The following is a 20828-nucleotide window of genomic DNA, read 5'->3' as shown; positions in this document are numbered from 1 at the left end:
GCATAGTGATTTGTCAACATCACAAATTAGCTACATTGGTCTTCCCCAGGGCTCATGTCTAAGCCCCCTTCTCCACAACTTTAACGTGAATGACATTGACGAATGTCTTGTCAATTCCTGCACGCTAAGCAGCTTGCAGACGACAGTGTGGTCTCTGTTACAGGTCCTAAAACCGTCGATCTGTAAGAACCATTCCAAAATACCTTGGACAATTTGTCTGCTTGGTCGTCGGAGAAAACTGAGCTAGTCGTATTATCAAGGAAGCGTGAACCAGCGCAACTACAGCTTCAATTAATGGGTCAAACTATTGCTCAGGTTTCAACTTTCAAATATCTAGGGGTCTGGTTCGGGATGGGGGGGCTGTCACAGGAGACCTGATCAGGCTGTACCAAACAACGATATTGTCGGTGAGGGAGTACGGGAGTTTCTGTTTCCGCTTCGCTACGAACATACATTTCATGAAACTAGAGCTAATCCAATATTGTTGTTTGCGTATTGCTTTGGGTTGCATGCTCTCGACACATACGACGAGTTTAGAAGTGCTGGCGGGCGTTCTTCCGCTGAAAAATCGATTTTGGGAACTCTCATATCGATTGCTCATCCGATGCGATATCTTGAACCCGTTAGTAATTGCAAATTTCGAAAGGCTTGTCGAGCTCAATTCTCAAACCCGATTTATGTCCTTGTACTTCGATTACATGACACAAAATATCAATCCTTCTTCATACTATCCCAACCGTGTCAATCTCTTTCATGCTTCTGATTCAACTGTATTCGACACATCCATGAAGGACGAGAATCCCGGATCACATACGTCCGCAAGTGATCCCAAGCATATTTCATAGTAAATTTCGAGAAGTCGACTGAAACAAGATGTTTAACACCGACGATTCAAGCCTCCACTGGCTTCGGTATATTCAATCAAAACCTCACCACCTCATTCAAACTCAATGATCCTGCTTCAGTTCACGTCGCAAAACTTGCTGCTATTCAGTAACCCTTGGGATCATTGATACTTTGCTCACCGATCATTACTTTATTGTCTCGGATAGCTTCAGCTCAATCGAAGCTTTTCGTTCAATGAAACCTAGAAAGCACATTCCATATTTTCTGAGGAAAATCTGGGAGCACCTGCGTATTTTGTCTGTAAGATCGTACAAGATTACCCTAGTTTGGGTTCTCCCGCATTGCTCCATTCAGGTAGTGAAGAAGTGGACTCTTTAGCAGGCAGGCAGGCGCTTTAGAAGGTGACATATATGAAAGACCAATTTGCTTCAACGAATTTTTCGGTGTAACTCATCAGAGAACCCTCGAAAGTTGGCAAACTTCATGGAGCAATGGTGAACTAGGAAGGTGGCTACATTCGATAATTCCTAACGTATCGACGAAACCTTGGTTCAGGAGGATGGAAGTGGGTCGGGATTTCCATCGCGTGTTGTCTCGACTCATGTTCAATCACTACACACTGGACGCTCATCTCCGACGTATTGGACTCGCGGATAGCGATATCTGCGCTTGTGGTAACGGTTATCACGAGATCGAACATATTGTCTGAGCATGCACCGAGTACTGCTCTGCCAGATCTCAACTGTTGGATTCCCTTTGGGCGCGAGGAAGATCACCCAATGTCCCGGTTCGAGATGTACTGGCAAGCCGCGATCTCCTCTACATGTCCCTCATATACACCTTCCTAAAAACCATCAATATCCAGATTTAACAGCCCCTATAATTTCTCTTATCATTCCCAGAGGTACCCTCTTCCACCTACCGTACTCCAACTATAGTTTGAAGCGACTCCAAGATGACACAAAACATCTCTGTCGAATGGCCCAACAAACACGAGACCTAAAGCACAACATCACACGCGCAACGCGATGTGGTGCCAATCCGCATCTGAGCCGTTCTACGAAATCGTCTGGAGGATCCGCTGCCGAATCGAGACCGCCCGGCGCCCCAATAAGTGATGCATACGTTCGAATCTGTAATCCTTACCGTTGATTCCCGATGCCGGAAACTGAAAGTTTGATATCTTAAACCACCCCCCCCCCTCCGCCTGTCAGGCTAGTCCACCCTCTCTCCCCTGTCTCTGATACGCAAATGTAGGACTTCACGCCCCTCCTCCCCCTTGAATATCTTCCCAAAACTTAATTGCCCCCAAGGTTTTCTAGTTTTAGTTAATCAATATATAATCTCGTTAAGAAATGCCCAACAGTACCAATACTTAAAAATAGCCCTAATTGATCCCTCCTAATCATAATAAAATTGTAACACTCCCTTCAGTTATTTCTAATTTTAATATGCTTATAAAATGTTCCGCTTAGGTAATAATTAATTGTTCCAACAACCTCCCTTCTAAAAATCCTAAAGTGCTTTACTATACAAAATATACGCAAAATGACACCACACCCCTAATCTTACGAATATTATATTATCCCCTCTTATATATGGGTAAGTTAGCTGTAAAATTTCTTTAGTTTCATTATATAGAAACAAAATTATATTTAAATGTGTAATCCCCTAGTTTTAAGAAATTCAAAATGTAAAACAAAGAAAACAATGGCACCTTTAAGCTAACGCAAACGTGCCTTTCCAAATAAACGAATTGGATAAAAAAGCAAGGTGTATGACCAACTTTCTATGACGATTTCGGTTACACTTTCTAAGTCAATTCGTGACTACGTTAAATAAAAATATTGACACCAATCTTGGTTTGTTTTTCGAATAAAATTAATTTGTTTTAATTTTTTCCACAATTACCACAAAGATTGCAAAATGATTGATGACTTGATCAAAGCTATAATGTCTGTTTAATTACAGGTTCTTTTTTCACACAATTGAAGAAACAGCTTGGATTAAAAATGTTGCAGCTAACGCATCGAAGTCCTGCAGATAACGAAGACGTAATGGTCTTTCGAAAATGAGAGGATCAGAGCGTAATTCCGGAAGCACTCGAGTTGAGTGTATAGAAATATAGAAGAGGTGCTCTTGAGTCGATTTTAATTGATTGATTTTTTTTCTCTCTTTTTTCTATGATTTCTGATCATCTCGCTCCTCTTATTCTATTACGAACAAAAATAAAACGAAAGACTGTCACATATTGAAAACATGACATCGTAACAATAATCCTAAATTATTGAATCTATAATTCAACCAGTTACAACATTTTAGTCGCACTCCGTGATTGCCTGCTGAGGTCTGTTCGCTGTATCGTCACGTCGTTCAAAAACTTACATAGACATCAATTGAAAACCATAGAAAGCGACTAAAATGCTATTGCTGGTTGCAGCATAAAGTTCATTATGAACGATTGACTAATATGTTATTTAGCATTAATTGATATCGGATGGAATGTAAGGATAAAATCACGACACTTCGTCATACTGCTACTGTGTATGCTTCTGCATATTAGCGAGGTAAATAATATACGAGTGTATATGATTCGTGGGTATATTCTTTTATATATTTTCATGCGAGCGACTAGCGATTGCGCGTGCAGACCCGTTTACTAGGCTGGGATTTTTTCCTAACTAACACTTTCATGTCATAATCGTTGTTACTGCCATGTTCATGTTCGCGAACATCTAGTTTCATCTTTGTTTCATACCCTTGCGGATGACGAGTTTGGACTTCTTCAATGATGGTGCTGGCTCTTGATTTTTAGATATTTGACGCAGCTTTGGCGAAAATGTACTGACTCCGGGAGCAGACAAAGGGTTAAGTCGCCGAAAAGCTAATTAACTTGCTTATATGACCCTATTCTACGCGTTTTCAACTTTCTTCCTTCAATTCTTTGTTCTTCTTTGAGTACTAAGGCTGTTAATATTAAAAAATTTACACCTTCCAGGCCCTTACTAATTAAATGTCGTACCAACATGAAAATATCACATTATGTTTTGCCCGTACAGGGACAGGTAGGAGGAAATGGGTCGGTCCACCTAGATTCTCACAACAAAAACACTATATGAAATATCGAGAATTGCTTCCTTGATTTATAATGAATTCCATTTTTTTCAAATGGTCCATGAGTCTTTTAATGGTCGTGGTGCAGTTCTTGAAATCGAACATTGATTTTCTCATCGTCCTTATATATAGGAATCATAATTGTAGCGGCGTCACAGAAATCACGTGTTACAAGTTATTATGCAAAATGACTGGTTTCGCCTGTGTTCATTTGTTGAACGGTATAAGCGCTGAATGCCTGAGATGGTAGAACTCGACAAAGGCTACTTACGCAAGCATAATCTCCATTTTCACCTTCAGCAAATGTTTCACATCACGAATGCCTTATGTGTCTTATGAGAAAAGGTCGAAAGTCAATAGCCTCCGTATATGGCTGGAACACCACCTCTTGCTTCTGCGACTCACTCATCTCGACAGATTACCACGACAAGAATGAAAGTAACAGTTTCTTTTGTCCTTCTGTCACACAATTTGAAAATTTGTCGCACCCAACATACTGAGTAGATATCGTGACCGGTGTTCGAAATAGCAATCTTCCTCAACATTCTCTCAGTAAGTTGTTGTTCAAAACAAACAAGATACAGATTTGTGAAGAGTCACCGAAAAACATGTTTTTCTTGATTTTATTTCGGAGAAATTTCAGGGGGGCTTTAGCCCCCTAGCCGCCCTCTGGCTACGTGCCTGAATTACGTCCGCATCCACACCGCAACGAACGCTGCTTCCGATTGAAATTTAACTAGAACGCTTGCATCTAATTTTTTTTTTACAGAATTATTTTACGCTTGTATTCTAAATTTTCCAGCATCCTTCTAAAACACACAAAAATTATAGTTTTACAAACCTTGGTTCCAATATTATAAATATTCCAAGAAAAATCCAAGCAAAAATCAAAACAAATTCAATCCGGCAGCCCTGTTGCCCATAGCGGTAGTGATCTTCAAAACATTCAAAACAGCTGATGCATCATACTTCAACCAAATCCGCACACTCTCGCAACAGTCGGAGGTCAGATCAGTCCCCTGTATAGGTATGGGTCAAAAATTCACCACACCACGATGGAATCACGAGCTCACAAACACCATCAACTACCACCAAACTCACCACCCGATGCAACCGACGGCAACTTGTTGCGCACCAAACACCAACCACACACACACTGACCGACATTATCACACCAATGCGAGGCACACTTTTGTGAGGGAGAAGAAAAAGTAATGAATGAACTTGCCGCCGGCCGCCACCGAGCCATACCCGCCGGGTATAAACATCTCTCTTCCCAACCCCAACCCGAAACCCGAAATTAGTTGGCACTTGATCAATTTTCCGGCTGAAAATAAGTTGCCGTGATTACTTCCTTCCTATTCTATTACGATCGGGCGTGATCTGCGTCGGTGCGGTGCGGTGCTGTTCGATCTGGTGACGGTGTCAGTGTGGTGTGGTGGGTTAATTACCCCGAGTTGATCTCGGTTGTTTTGATTAGCTTTGAAGGGCGGATTTACATATCACATCGACTGATCACTTACCGTTCAATGCGGTTCCATAGCTCGTAGTAAATGTTGCAATTCTTGGAAGGGAAACAGTATTGTGAAGGTTTTAAACCTTCCGTGGGCTGTTTGAAGGCACTTTTTCAGAAATGCATACAATGAACACAATTTTGACTAGATAATTTACACTGAACACTTCTTTCGAAATTGCACTTTTCGCGTTCCGTTTCAGTATGGGGAAACTTTCACAGATGACAGACGAGGATTGGCTGCGTTACTTGGTATTCTACTAGGTATGGCAAATAATGATGATCCACTCACTGTTACTCTTACACTGTTTCGGTGTTGCTGTCCGTGGATTCCTCACTACTTAAAGGTTTCGTTGTTTTACGTTTTATGGCGTTTTCTTCCGTTTGCTTCACTGGTTGGCTTGGGTTATTTTGCCCACTTTTGAGATGATCTATTTTTGCACATTCACAAATTTCGAAATTCAACTTTGGATCGATATGTTTCGTTTACGCACTTTGTTAGACGATATTTTGCTACGCACTGTTACTAATATTTGCTGACATTAATCGATGCACTGCGTTAAGGTACTACCAATTTTCCGCAATGGGTAGTCTAGATTGCACACAAGATTAAGTGACACGTTCGACTGGGCTGTGACAAAGAAGATCACTGTTAATAAGCTATCGTCTGTCGGGTTGGTGGTTGAGTGAGTAGTCTGCAAATATGAGAAATAAAAAATGACGAGATTATTTTTAGAAACCGTTTCAATATAATATCATCTACTTATGCATATAGGTAGAGGTATGACAGCGGGTGGCTAAACGAGACACCGTATGTTTGTTTGTGGAATGCATTATTATGGTAAAGAGATCTCGAAAATCGTTGGGCAAATAATGTGTTAAGTGGATGGACACCACAAGGGGATTCCGTTGTGTGTGTTGTACGATTGTAGATAGGTATACAAGCGAACCTGTTATGAATGTTCTTTACGGCTAACTCCTCTGCTGTCGAGTGTGGACTCGCGTTCTGAAGTAAACACAAACAACTTTTTTACGCAACGAGATAATGGAGGAGTGAGAATATATTAAACGTGAAGAATAGAGCAAATTTCGTTGAATACCAACAGCAGATGGCGCTACTAAGATCCAACTTAGATACAGTAAGTGGCTTTCATTTGATTAATAGCTGCGGATCGTTCAAAATCAAAATATATGATTAGGGATTTTGATAGTTTGGTGGATTAAAAGATGTTGTGGTTGTCTCACCGAAATCCGTAAAGAGAACAGCTTTGCAGGAATTCTACGCACCAGAGAGTTATTTGCGAGTGAAGAGATCGTTTGTGGCATGCGTAGGGAACTGACCCCGGTTGTGGGTCGGGTTTTGTTTTTAGTACAAGAAATTATTTTCGACCATTTATAATATTAGCCAGGGCCGCCGGAACATTTTCTGCCCGAGTGGGTAGTAAGATTTGGAGTGATTTCTACCCGTGCTAACGAAAGTTCAGATATGGCGTGTATAAGTGAAAATGAAAGTTTCCTGATAATAGCTGTTGGCCCTTTGTGAACTTGCTGTATGACCGGCGGCTCAGCGAAAATGTGTTTGTTGATTTCAGATACTACAAATGTTCCGCAACTAAGTACCAATATCTCCATTCTTTTAAATTTCGCTGCATTAATTTTTCATTTCCCGCGATAAAACCTTCTTTACTATGCCCGCAGCACTGCGGAGAGCGTCCTGGGATACGTACAGAGGAGTCGACGGAACGATTGGTTCGATGGCGAGTGCCAAGAGATATTGGACGAGAAGAATGCAACACTCGTCAGAACGTGGAGCCATATCGACGGAAGTGAAAACAGCAGATTCGTCTTTTTCAGGACAAAAAGCGCCGCCTGGAAGAGTCTGAGAGAGAGAGGAGATGGAGGTGCTGTATCGCTTTCAGGAAACGCAGGCGTTCTTGAAGAAACTGAATTACTCTCGCAACGATTTTGTGCCGCGGGCCAAAATGTGTAGAGGCAAGGAAGGTGGCATCTTGACGGACGAACGTGAGGTGGTCGTAAGGTGGAGGCAGTACTACAATGAACATCTGAATGGTTCGCAGGCAGAATCGGGCGTTGGAGGAGGACGATTGTGTTATGGATGGTCTAGGAGCGGAACTCTTCAAGGTGGGTCCGGAGAAACTGACGGAAAGCATGCACCGAATAATCGAAAGACAGCTACCGGAGGAGTGGAAGGAAGGGGTCATCACCCCGATATACAAGAAAGGCGACAAATTGAACTGTGAAAACTACAGAGCGATAACAGTGACAAATGCCGCTTACAAAGTGCTATCCCAGATTCTGTTCCGGCGACTATCACCGCTGGTAAATGGATTTGTCGGGAGTTATCAGGCCAGTTTCATCAACGGCAGATCAACAAACGACCAAATCTTTACTATACAGCAAATCCTCCAAAAATGCCGTGAATACCAGGTCCCGACACCTGTTCATCGACTTTAAAGCCGCATATGACACGGTGGACCGTGTGGAGCTATGGGAAATGATGGACGAGAACGGCTTTCCTGAGAAGCCGACAAGACTGATTAAGGCTACGATGGATGGTGTAAGATGTTGTGTCAAAATTTCGGGCGGCCTCTCGGGTCCGTTTGAAACACGCAGGAGACTAAGCCAAGGCGATGGGTTGTCCTGCCTGTTGTTCAATATAGCGCTGGAAGGTGTAATGCGAAGAGCGGGGTTCAACGTGCGGGGCACGATTTTCACGAGGTCCGGACAGTTCGTGTGCTTCGCTGACGACGTGGACATGATCGGTAGAAACAAGGAGACGGTAGCAGATCTGTATACCCGACTGAAGCGCGAAGCAGCACGAGTAGGACTGAAGATAAATGTGTCCAAGACGAAGTACATGCTGGCCGGCGGAACCGATCGCGATAGGGAACGCTTGGGCAGTAGTATTACGATCGACGGCGGCGAGTTCGAGTTGGTTGACGAGTTCACCTATCTAGGCTCATTGGTGACTGCGGACAATAACACCAGCCGGGAGATCAGAAGGCGTATTATCTCTGGAAGTCGTGCTTACTAAGGGCTCCACAAATCTTTGAGATCCAGGAAGCTTCACCACCGCATGAAATGCGCCATGTACAACACACTGATTAGAGCGGTGGTTCTCTACGGGCACGAAACGTGGAAAATGCTCGAGGAGGATCTGCAAGCACTCAAATTCTTCGAAAGAAGGGTGCTGAGAATGATCTTCGGTGATGTGTAGGAGGATGGCGTGTGGAGGAGAAGGATGAACCACGAACTTGCGCGACTCTATGGTGAGCCAAGTATCCGGAAAGTAGCTCAAGCTGGAAGGGTACGGTGGACGGGGCATGTTGTGAGGATGCCGGACAACAATCCCACCAAGTTGGTTTTCACCTCCAACCCGGCAGGTACAAGACGCAGAGGAGCGCAGCGTCCCGGTGGCTGGACCAAGTGGAGCAGAACCTGGCGAGTATCGGGCACCTGAGAGGTTGGAGACAAGTAGCAACTGACCAAGTGACGTGGCGGAATATTGTGGAACAGATTAAATCATGATAATATGATGTATAATCAGGAAATATATAATATAATAATATAATATGTACTAAACCCGCAGGATAGTGTTGATTAATGAGAAGGTACGAAGACCGACATCCTTTCAGCCTGAATAAAGGTCGATTTGAACATTTCTCCGATGGCAAAAATAATGCTGATAAGTCTCCTTTTCAATACAAATTATATCCATCAATAGAAGCGGCACCTGGATGGTCTACTTCCGGACCAAAGACGCGTATTTGGTCAACGTACCCGCCCAGGAAGTAGAGATTGATGGTGTAGTCTAAGAGAGGGGCCTTAAATGCGAAATATGGGGTTGGCTCCTTTCAGAACGCTTTGCTTCAGTCAGTGAAAATTCTGGTATGCAAGTAATTGCGTTCAGCAAAAATCAAGGAGTGCAAGAAAACAACTTATTTTCCTTGAGCCTCATTTTGAGCCCATCGCCAGATCTGTTCTTCCAAACCTTGTTCTTTTGAACGGGGCTTGTCTACCTGTTTACCTTTTTGTGCCAGGGGGCATGAACTGCTGTCGTTGCAAACAATGGGACCGCAGGTTTACCCATTGTGGAAACAAGGTACGGTTTGGAAAATGCGGAGAGAATCATGAAAAGTTTTCCTTCTGTGGAGAGCCTCCGTAGGAACTGTCGACATATCCCTCATATGAATTATACGAATAAAAGCTGAAGGATTCTTTTAAGCAACACTTCGAAAAGAAATGCTAAAGAGTGCTACGTCGTCGACCACGACTAATTTCTAAGCTTATTCACTAAAGCGCGAGATTCTGATGGGATATTGAGGGAACATCGTCTAATGTGCCTAGAATTTTTCGAAAGAGGTGTCCCTCGAAGGGTGCTATTACAAAACCCAAATTAAGTGGCTCCTAGTCTCGGAAATTCTACATAGGACATCCAAAATCAAGTGTCTTTAAATGTCAGTCCTATTATTTTCCTAGGTTTTACAAAATACTTGCATTGTCTAAAACCTGGTTAACTTCCGACGTAGATCTTCCACAATCCGCCAGGGCCGAAAAAAACACAATGGAGGAACGTTTGTGTGGATCAAAATGTTCTATCATTTCAATCCGATTAGCTTTCGCTCGGTACCAAGTTGTTGCTTGTCAAATCCGAGTCAAGTTGTTGCTTGTCAAATCCGAGTCAAAGGCAAGGACTTATTGGCATTGTTTCCATATACATTGCACCTCAGCTGGTTCTAGAAAACTTCAACTTTCACGGTAATTAATGGGGTCTTCACGATGACAACCGATCTATCCTACTGCTTGATATTTGCGATAATTTCAATATGACCATCTTGAATATGAGAAATTCCTCCGGTGGAAGCACGTTTTGATTGGCTTGATTCTCAACACTGCGATTAAGGGTCAGACGAAACGTGTGCCCTGTGCCAACAACCGTGGGCGGTGTCCCATCCCGTGGTTGGCAGTGAGTCCTCAGAATTGTACGAGAACAGGTCCTATAAGAACTTTTTGAACGTCCGATTGCCCGATTTTTTCCACATATACGTGTCGTAGGAAACGCAAACAAAAAACTTGATGAAAGCTGAAAAACGCGGTTATTGGCACCGGTTCGTCGACAGATTAACGAAAGAAACAATATTTCGTGCAGCGGCTAGGTCCTACGTTGTGTATTCGATTTGACCTTTGATTGAAATTCACGGAACCAAGAATCCTTCTTCGGCGACAACAGCATTCCATGTAGATCAACATTCTAACGATAGACGTTTTGCGATGAAATGTCAATGCTGTATATAATCGTAATGATTGTTCTTCAAACCCACAAATTTATCTAATACCAATGATGCTCGCGCTAAGCCTTTTAGCGTTCATATCACCATAACGTTCCGCTGATGATGAGAGCTATGCATAGCTTCAATGGTGATTATTATGACAGCACTGATGAGAGCGATCTTAAAAGAGGCTGTGCTGCAAACATTTTCCCCACAAAATTTATAGTGTGATATTCACTGACCCTGCCCACATCGTTACACTTCCAAGGAGGCTCTCCGGTCGATGAAGCATGGAAAGCAAGCCTTGCTTTTCCTGAGGAAAATATGGGAGTTCCTGAGTGCTTTATCTGAAAAATCGTATCCGATTACCAGGAACAAATATTAGCTTGAGTTCTTTCACATTGCTCCATTCCGGGTAATGAGAAAAACTACACTTAGATTAGACTGGTAATGAGAAGGCGGAAACTTTGACATTAGAAGGCGATATTTATGAAAGATCCCGCAGCTTCAACGAGTTTTTCAATATTTCTTTTCAGAGGATGCTCTAAAATTGGCAAATTTTTTGGTACAATGGAAGTTTAGGAATCCCAGAGGTATCAATAAACCATTGTTAAAGGGTATGGATGAAAGTCGCGACTTCCTTCGGTTGATACCTTTGGCCATGTCCAATCATTATACGTTGAATGCATATCTCCGGCGTATTGGGGTCATGGAGAGCGGTCTCTACGATTGTGGTGACGGTTATCGCGACATTAAACATGTTGTCTGGTCGTGCACTTAGTTTTCCAGCGCCAGATCTCCGTTAAATAAATCCGTTCGGCCTCGTTGCAGTCCGAAATGTGCTGGCTATCCTCGATCTCCCCAATATGGATATGCAGGTATCCAAATTTAGTTGTTATCTCCTCTCTTTTGGTTGGCATACTAACTACTACCAGGAATAATGTACCCCCCAGCGGATCCAAGGAGGCCAGTCGGTGATCCGGTCCATGATATCCTGGCAGTGATCTTCCGTTTGCCAAAATGCTGCAAGTTTAATTTATTTTTTTCCTGTCATTGTTGACCGCTCTCCTTCTTTTCACTTTTTCAGATACGGTCTCTGCTACTCTGATTTTGGAATCAATCCATCTTATGTGTGTATTTTGTCATCCCTATAAAAAGCCTAATATTCCCAACTGTATCCTTTAGTCCGAATAAAAGTGTATTAATATTTTTTTGTGCATCAATCTGAATTTCTCGTTTTAAGATGTAGATGAATCAAAATGTATTCCCCTTGGTAATAATATGAACAATTATTTGGATTTCGCAAAGAAATCCTAATTATTATCCGATATTTTAAAAAATATTGCATCTGAATAAAAATAAAAAATTGTTGTACATCAAGAATTTCCGATGCATGCATTTTGTGCGAGAGACACATACGTGGTTAATCTCAGGTTTTGGTTTGTTCCAAATTTTCGAGTGGGTAGTTCCCCCCTCGGTAATTTTCGAGTGGGTAGGACTACCTATACTACCCACGTGTTCCGCCAGCCCTGATATTAGCATAGCCAATGGGGGAGATTGGGGGTCACTTTGCTGAGGTATAAGTTTGCAAATTTGCTGACAACACGACTGTTGGGAAATTGTCGAGCTGAATTGCGTGTGCTGAGTATGGAGAATTCAAGTCTTCTCGATGCTGGGATGAGTTCCGCAATATCACAAAGTTGCCGATCCCTAACCTAGGTTCAACCAGTCCTACGGAAAATTGAAGCTCTGGTTGAAATGTCACATGAAACTTTTGGTGTTGTTGGAACTGCTGAAAACTCTTAAATTTTAAAGACCAGAAGCAGTCAGAGTTTTCTCGAGCTGGTATATTTGGCAGTATCTCAACAGAAAAATTGAGCCATACTCTTTCTCAGCCAAGAGCGCATAATGATTTGTGGTGGTAAATTACGAAGCTTAGTATTTGTGTTAAGTATTTCTGCAAGAGTGAAGTGTACGTATTAATAGGTCATGTAGACTCCTCCCACAATAGGTACACTTTTCAGCACTTCCAATACAAGAATCATCATCATGATTCTCTGCGCAATTGTCACTCCGAGCCTTATTACATTACATACATTTTTCCTTGACTTGATACAAAGTTTATGTAACTGACAAGTTTTCGTTCTGCTGATAAATAAATTACAAACAACTTATTCCATTTTGTTTAACTTTCGCCATATTTTTTTTGAGTTGTCCTACTGAAGCTGTAGAGCTAGGTTCTCAGAAGGGCTCCCCATCAGAATCACATACTACAATTAGCAGACGATACAGACAATGGCGCTCACTAAAACACTGCGTTAGGATAATTGTAGCGGTCCGTGATTCTGAATGTGATATTTATTGTATGTGCGTGCGGGCGTAGGGACTTCGCGATCGCGTGTATCATCGCGAAGGGCTCGAGCATTTGTACGTTAGCGTGTTCGATCGCGTGTGCGTTTGTATGTCGCGTGTGTTAACGTGTATGTAACTTCGCGTGTAGAAATTCTATATTAAAACCGTTTGCTTTTCGCATGTTCGCGTGTGTTCTAGAATGATCGCGCCTGGACCATGAATCTGATACTTAATTTTTCGTGTACGGTTCAGATTCTAGAACAAAGTGGGAGCTTTGTTTTTTTTTATTGGCATAACTGAATGTATGGACCAAAGTTGCTAGAATGGGGGGTAAAGATTTTCGGACGTGACCGATTCATGATCGAGCGCGTTTACGGGCTCGCGTTTGAGATCGCGTTTGTAAGTCTCATAACGTTCATTTTATTACCGGAGTGTTATCAAGTTTGCGCGATCGCGGGCGTAGGTATGCGTAGATGATCGAGAAGGGTTTAAACCTTCGTATGTTGCCGTGTTTGTCGCGTGTATGTGACTTCGCGGGACTAAATTCGATTTTGCAACCCTGTGGCCATTCACATATTTGCGTTTGTTCTTGGATGGCCACGCGAACTGCAATTCTGATATTTAGTTTTCGGTGTACGGATCATATTCTGACAGGGAGTGAGTTACTTCCTATTACTAGAATTTCCGGTCTCAGAGGCCCGGCTAGTTACAGTTCTCTAGTTTCAATGAACTAGTAATTTGAAATACAAATGGTCGAGCACTTTCAGGCTATCAGTTCTCTCGCTGATAAAATGACAAAAAAAGAGGCTGTGATTTCATTGGGTCTTAGGAGCGGTGCTTCTTGAAGGCAAAATTTTAGCTTGCCTTTTTGAGGGTTAATTGATTCAATTGAAGGCATGGACCTAGACTTTTGGAATCGAGGATAGAGACTTCCGGACGTGACCGATTCATGATCGCGCGAGTGCGGGGGACTGTAGGTTCACACTTGAGACCGCGTTTGAATGTTTTGTAAGTGCTGAGATGTTCATATTATCACCGGCATGTTTTCGTGTCTGCGAAAGAGCGAGTGTTGGTTGCGTGGATGATCGCGAAGGGCTCAAGCATTTGTATGTTTGTTTATTGCGTGTATGTGACTTCGTGTGTATAAATTCGGTTTTTGTCGCCATGGAACATGTAGCTTAGTGGATGTGAGCATCATCTTTTTGATTGGTCCACCTGAAGGCATTGTACTTATGCTACTAGGACCGAGAATAGGAGTTTCCAGACGAAACCGATTCATGATCGTGCGAACACGGGCATTTGGAGGTTTACTTTTGAGACCGCGTTTGTGAATTTATAAGTACTAAACCGTTCACTTAGTTACCGGGGTGTTATCCTATTTGCGAGATCGTTGTTGATCCATACACAACAACGATCTCGCAAATAGGATCGCGAAGGACTCAAGCGTTTGTATGTTGACGTTTTTGTCGCGTGTGCTAGTGTGTATGTAACTTCGCGTGAACACATTTTTATAAGCGTGTGGCCATTCGCATGTTCTTAAATGATCGCGCGTGGACGTCTTGTCTAGTGTTCATTTCTATTGGTCTAACTGAAGGCATGAGTTTGGGCTGCTGGGAACGAGGGCAGAGACTTTCGGACGTGACCGATTCATGATTGCGCGAGCGGTGGGTTGATGCTTGAGATCGCGTTAGTAAATTTTTAGGTGTAAACGTTCACTTAATTACCGGGGTGTTTAAATGTTGGCGAGATCGCGAGCGTTCGTATTTGTGACCAGGTTTGTGTTATCGCGAAAGCCACGTTTGTACGTTTGGAATGAGAGATTGTGAGTGCATATGAGAGAATAAGCAATTTGTGTTAGTGAGTGTTATCATGGATCTAATTTAAAATATAGCAATAAAAGAAGGGTGCCTCCAGAGAGAATTGGGCCCTAAACCCACATTGTATAGGGGAACCCGTGGCTATTCGGACCTACTTTAGTAAATCGTCCTTTTAGGTGGATAGATGTGAAAAAAGTTACCGATCGAAAGTCCTAATTGTTAGTTTGAAACCTCAGATACATTTTGGTGCCATAAAAGGTTGAGTTACGCCACTCAATGGTAGCGCTAGGCGACGATTTACAAACCTCTACGTTTTTCCATCCTTTTACAATGTAGGGGTTATTCGGAATAGGAGCCTCAAGCTTTCCAAAACACATCTTTTATTTTTTCACTTTTATTTGTTGCTTATTCCATTATAATGATTTTTGTTTTGAAAATGGCAAAACAACGAAACACGTTGTATCTCCTTTCTACAAAGAACAAAGAATCAACTTCAACTCTCAAAATTAATGTTTCAGAATAGCGGTTCCACGATTATATACGATAGACAGATAGTCATTTTCTGAGAAATCGATGGGGTCCGAATTACCCCCACTGTCTTAATAGCCCCGGGTCCCCCTCTTATTTGACCATGGCAGTAGATAATAAAGGTCGCCAAGTTAAGTACTAAAATTGATCACAATATAGCTTAACTAAAAAGAAAATAATCGTATCCTAAGTTTCGGTGATATAATCACTGTAATACTGCTTTGGTGGAAAAGCTCCCGGACCACAACAAGGTACAGTATCATGAGGAGGGTTTATTTTTGATTAATTTTTGCCATATTTACATTTTTAATATCAAATTTATTTTTGGCAGATGATAAAATAAGGATAAACAAAGATTTTGTTTTAAACACGGTAAGTAATATGTATTTCATGTCATCAATTACTAAAAACATGTCATTATCAAAAATATACAAAAAATTTAAAAAAAATGTGTAAAAATAGAAGTAAAAACAGAAGCGGTACAAAACCGGTTCTGCCGGTGCGTGCCTATCAGAAAACCGGCACGAACAACCGTTAATAAGCGCAAGACGAAAAATTCTGCCAGAAACGATTACTGCATTCGAGCCGGTAGGTTGGCAGAGTTCTGCCAACCAGACCCCAAAAATTCAGCGAGACTATTTTTTTTCTCTGCTATCCGGGGGAATTCTGCCAGGCACGTCCGAGCGGGCAGTGCGATTGCCATTCAAAATCTTTGCTCACTAGAGCAAGCGCTCCCGTGAGCAGGGATACCAGGTATCTTTTTCAAATGTCTTCACTACACCGTCGCACTCAACTTTATGTGCGGGAATGTAGACGTGGTAGGCATTAAATAAACGGCTTGTGGCCAATAAATGCTATTTGTTGGCTTTATATTGAATATCACAATTCTGAGCTTATCTGGGCTAACATGGGAGATATCTGTAACGGTTGAATATTTTTGAGCCCGTTCTTTCGAGATCATTAGCGTACTGTTTTTGATCCGAATGAAGATCAGATAGGGTCTGACCGAGTTCAATGTGTATGGCTTTAAACGGGCAGTAGGAGCTATTGATGACAAATCTTGTTCGACATTTATTTTAAAATCATCTAGTCTTTTCAGGAAAGGTTAATTTATGCACGTGCCAAGATGCCGGTGTAAAGTGATAACTTAAACAACTATAAGGAAGAGATAGAAATTACGGTTTAACATCGAAATTTATGTTTATTAACCCATTCATGCTCATGTTGTTTGTGGACATCAACGATTAACTATAACAGCTATAACTTTTGATTGAGGCAAGATTTTCTCACAAAAACGAGTAAGGCTCATAAATGCGACTTTTGCCTTACATTTAAGTATTAACAGTTACTAGGATCAGCTATAGAACTGAAGTTATTTCAATTAGTCTGGTTGGATTCCGAAGAAGCAGTGCTGCCAGAGACAGTTTACGTCAACGACTGAAAATGAATTTTTCACATATCTTCGTTATGTTGCAATATTATTGAAAACTGATAAAACCTATCAATTTAGACTGTCTTTGACTACGTTTTCCACGCAATTGGACTATTGTAAATATTTTAGGAGAATTGTATTGAGCATTGGAAGGTAAAAATTGTGCAGCTTCTAGCACTGCGAGGAAAGCACCTATTTTATGAAAAAGGGTTTTTCGTGTTGCTTGAACCCACCGTTTTCAAGGAAAAATAGTTTTGAAAGCCTACATGCACTAGAAAAAAGTTGGTCATGAAAGGGTTTATATATAATTTTCAACCTGTTGCGCCATATGTTTGAAATTCCAATATATACCTTCTTCACCGACTTCCGGCAACTACTTCACCGCTACTATGGGTTCGTGGACTCCAGGTTGAGAATCGCTGATCTAGCACATAGCTGCGATTGAAATTGCTTGTCGAGATTCACCAAAAAATTTTTGCATACGTATACCTACTGAACGAAAAGAAAGGCAGATCTGTCCCGGAGAATTTTAGAGATTAGTTAATCTAAATTAGAATAAATTTGCATTTCAATAGGCTTTGTTTCTGCCAACAAGCATACGAAACCGGTTCGCTTATTTAGTGACCAGAACACATGTTTAGCAACTGTCTTCGCAAAGTATGAAATGTTAGTGACCGAAATATTGTCCGGTTTTTGTACCACAAATCGATACCGTGAAAAAAAAACAATTTTTAAATTGAAATCATGTTTAATTTGGTAGAGAACGTTCCTTCCGCTTGGAAAAATACATGACAGCATGGTATAAATGATTTTGAACAGCCTTCCATTTTGCCATTTTTTCTTGACCAGTTTTTCGGTTAGCAAACGCTATACGGGCGTTGCGTGCAAATTTGAATGCAATGGTGAATCATGCATGCGAATCTGTATGCGAGGGTGATTTACAACGTATTTTCATTTAAATGTTTACACAGGTTTTTCGGGAAAATTTGTTCTAGCTTATATGTCCGTTCTCTGTGGTTATATCTTAATAACTTTGATTTGATCTAGGCCACTTGAGACTGACTTAAATCAGTTCTATAATTTGATAGAAGTATACTAATACAAAACTTTTTTAGTTATTTGATTTGACAATTGCGATGTATACTCCGAAGATAATCAAATACTTCAAAGTGTACGTTAATGACATTGTATAGCATTTCATGAATAATACCCCCAGCAATAAATTTTGACGACTTTTACATTGGTCAATCACAGAAGAATATTTTATTTTTTTTCTTCATTAAAGTTGTTTGTTTTCATATGTTTGACATATTCGCTGAAGACACATATATTGGATTACCCGTGCAGATGGCGCACTTTAGAAAAGAAAGCCACTTTCGACGAAATTTTTTTGTAGCGCTCTGGGAATGATTGCTGGCTATTAACTTGGTTGAAACTGAGCTATATTTAAGCTACTTTGGTTTATTTTGTATTTTTTTCGTTTCGTTCGTTTCGTGTTTTAATTGCGTGATATTTTATATTTTTTTATTATTAGTGCATTAATTTTATTCAGTGTTCATTGCATTCATTTCATAAATATTTATTATTTGATTAATTTTGCAAATTTGACTTGTTTAATTAATATTAAATTAATTATATGATTACTGTCATATTTTATTACTATTAGGTTTTTATTTTATTATTATTCATTTTGATAATTTTATTCATTTGTTTTGTTAATTTGTTGATTAATAGTATATAATTTAATAATTGTACGAATCAATATCCATCCCATCTCTAGTAGGAGTTCTACATACTAATGAATTAACTAACTGTGGTTCGTATAAGAAATGTCTTATCTCTCTACTAGGTGGATTAAATCGAGTGATTTTCACTACATTCGCATTGTTTTTTATTCTTTATATTGAATTTGATTTATTTAATTTTTGATTTTCATCATCTTATCGATTTTCGTGATCTGAAAATTTATTTTTGTTGAATTTACGAAAGCCATATCGAACATAAAAACGTAGTCCTAAGTCAAACAATAATGTTTTTTCAGTGGAATTGTTGAATTATCAGAACCTTCTACTCTGTGTTCCTATAGTGGAAACTGTCATAGCATCTCATCAAAAATGGATGCTTACCAATGGCCATGATCTGGGGCATGGCGCATGTCGTCCACCGTGATGGTGATATCGGAATAAATTACCATACCAATGATGATCAGGGAAGCAACGGTCAATAGACAAAGATATGTCTTAAAATAGAATATGCGACTAGCGAGCTTCTGTACACAGACAGATCAGCATCGAGCGGGCGCTAAGCGAATTGACGTGTCCTCTAAGAGATGGATTGTGGTCACCGTGTGTCGCCAGCTTTGGCTAGGTTATGATTGATGTGCTGTTGGTCGCCCACCTTTTAGCGACGCGGAAGAGTTTGCAGGATAGATGGATCAATAATCATTTAGTTAAAAGTTTGGATTTATTTGCGCAAAGCTAACATCCAGCGAATAATAATTTAAATCAGATTTATAAAGCCCAAAGTTCATAAGTGGTATTGACGCGGCTCATCTTATCGATAACAAGATTTATTTTTAGTGAGGCTAAGGTTATCCACACATGCTTAGATTAGTCACATCATGGATATGTTCATAATTTTGCTTACTTTCACTACTTTCTAATATGATGTTATGTCGAGGTCATGTTTAAGTATGTTCGACCCAAAATACGAAAATTTTTAATTAAGTGACTCCAAAAATTATTTTCAGATCAGATTTCAACCGCTCATTGTATAGATTGATAACTTTCTTCACCGCCGATCCGCAGAGTCACTTGAACTATCAGAAAGCAGCCTGAAAAACATAAGTATAATCAGTACCGGAAATTACACCGGTTCTAATAGGGCACGCCGCACGTGCAGACCCCCGCAAACTCTATGCTCAAACTGTCGGTCGTCAGTCGATAAGCGTATCAATTACCGGCGCCATTTTTCTGCACTTTCCCGAGCCGCGCCCTGTTATCTGCATCTGGGGCTAATTTGATAGCCATGTTGACGACCGGCTGCAAACGGCAGACTGCCTACCACCAGGCTAGATCTGCACAAAGGTGCGACAAGCTGGAGAGACAGTGTGTGAAAGGCGTGACATGCAGTGATAAAAAAATGATTGGTAATCTCAGCGAAAATGACGCGATGCAAGATACCGAAAGAGTATGTCACTGCTCTCCATCCGGTGCATGACGACGCACAGTGGTTCTGATGTTAGGGTTGCTGACCAGAAGTAAAAATCTTCGTCGATTCAATATTTTCTTTTAGTCATACATTTTTTTCATCAATACACCTACGACACGCGTGAGAGAGAATTTTGTTTACTTTTTAAGTAAGAACTCCCGTCGCATAAATCGAGAGGTCACTACAGGTATCATAGAAGTTGACTTCTCCGAAAAGTTTCAAATATTTATAAAATTCAAGATTCTTAAATTTTAAAAATCGTCTTTTTCGAAAAGTGCTAAATCACGTTTGCCATTAGATATCATAACAACGATGATTTATGACCACCTGTTTTCAATTTAAGGCCACAGTGCAATTAATGGTATCGGCAGTTTGAAGTCATTTGCAGCACGTCGAACGTATGTTGATATAAGTAATTTAAAATATGCTGTCACTGGATCCGATTATTAGTATCGATTATTATACGTTGCGGATGCCAACCGGTACAATGGGTCTTCTCGGTATTGATGTTTACCCAACCAATGGTCTAGCTCGATTACTGGAAACCAGAAAGAATAGCTTTTCTTACATAATTGCTTGTCGACCTAACTAGTTTTAACAAACCACCTTTTTATGCTTCGGCTTGAGAGCACCTTTCGCAAAGTTTTAATTCAACCCAGATTTACGTGTCTACTCGAGTATCTGACAGAAAAGCGACAACAGTATGATTTAATTACTTCTTTCTT

The 20828-nt window shown here is 40.8% G+C and overlaps 1 protein-coding gene across 3 annotated transcripts in view; it reads right to left on the bottom strand.

Moving 5' to 3' along the window:
- LOC131682018 (cGMP-dependent protein kinase, isozyme 2 forms cD4/T1/T3A/T3B) overlaps nucleotides 1–20828 on the bottom strand; it is a 589291-nt gene that overhangs the window by 542479 nt on the left and 25984 nt on the right. For all 3 annotated transcript variants that reach the window (XM_058963167.1, XM_058963165.1, XM_058963166.1), the window contains one exon: nucleotides 5484–6168. The gene's annotated coding sequence lies outside the window, so the exon portion shown is untranslated. The remainder of the gene's footprint in view (nucleotides 1–5483; nucleotides 6169–20828) is intronic.

Source organism: Topomyia yanbarensis, chromosome 2, assembly GCF_030247195.1.
Source record: "Topomyia yanbarensis strain Yona2022 chromosome 2, ASM3024719v1, whole genome shotgun sequence".
NCBI lineage: Eukaryota > Metazoa > Arthropoda > Insecta > Diptera > Culicidae > Topomyia > Topomyia yanbarensis.
The sequence above is the reverse complement of the archived record's forward strand: the minus strand, read 5'-3'. Positions and strand labels throughout refer to the sequence as shown.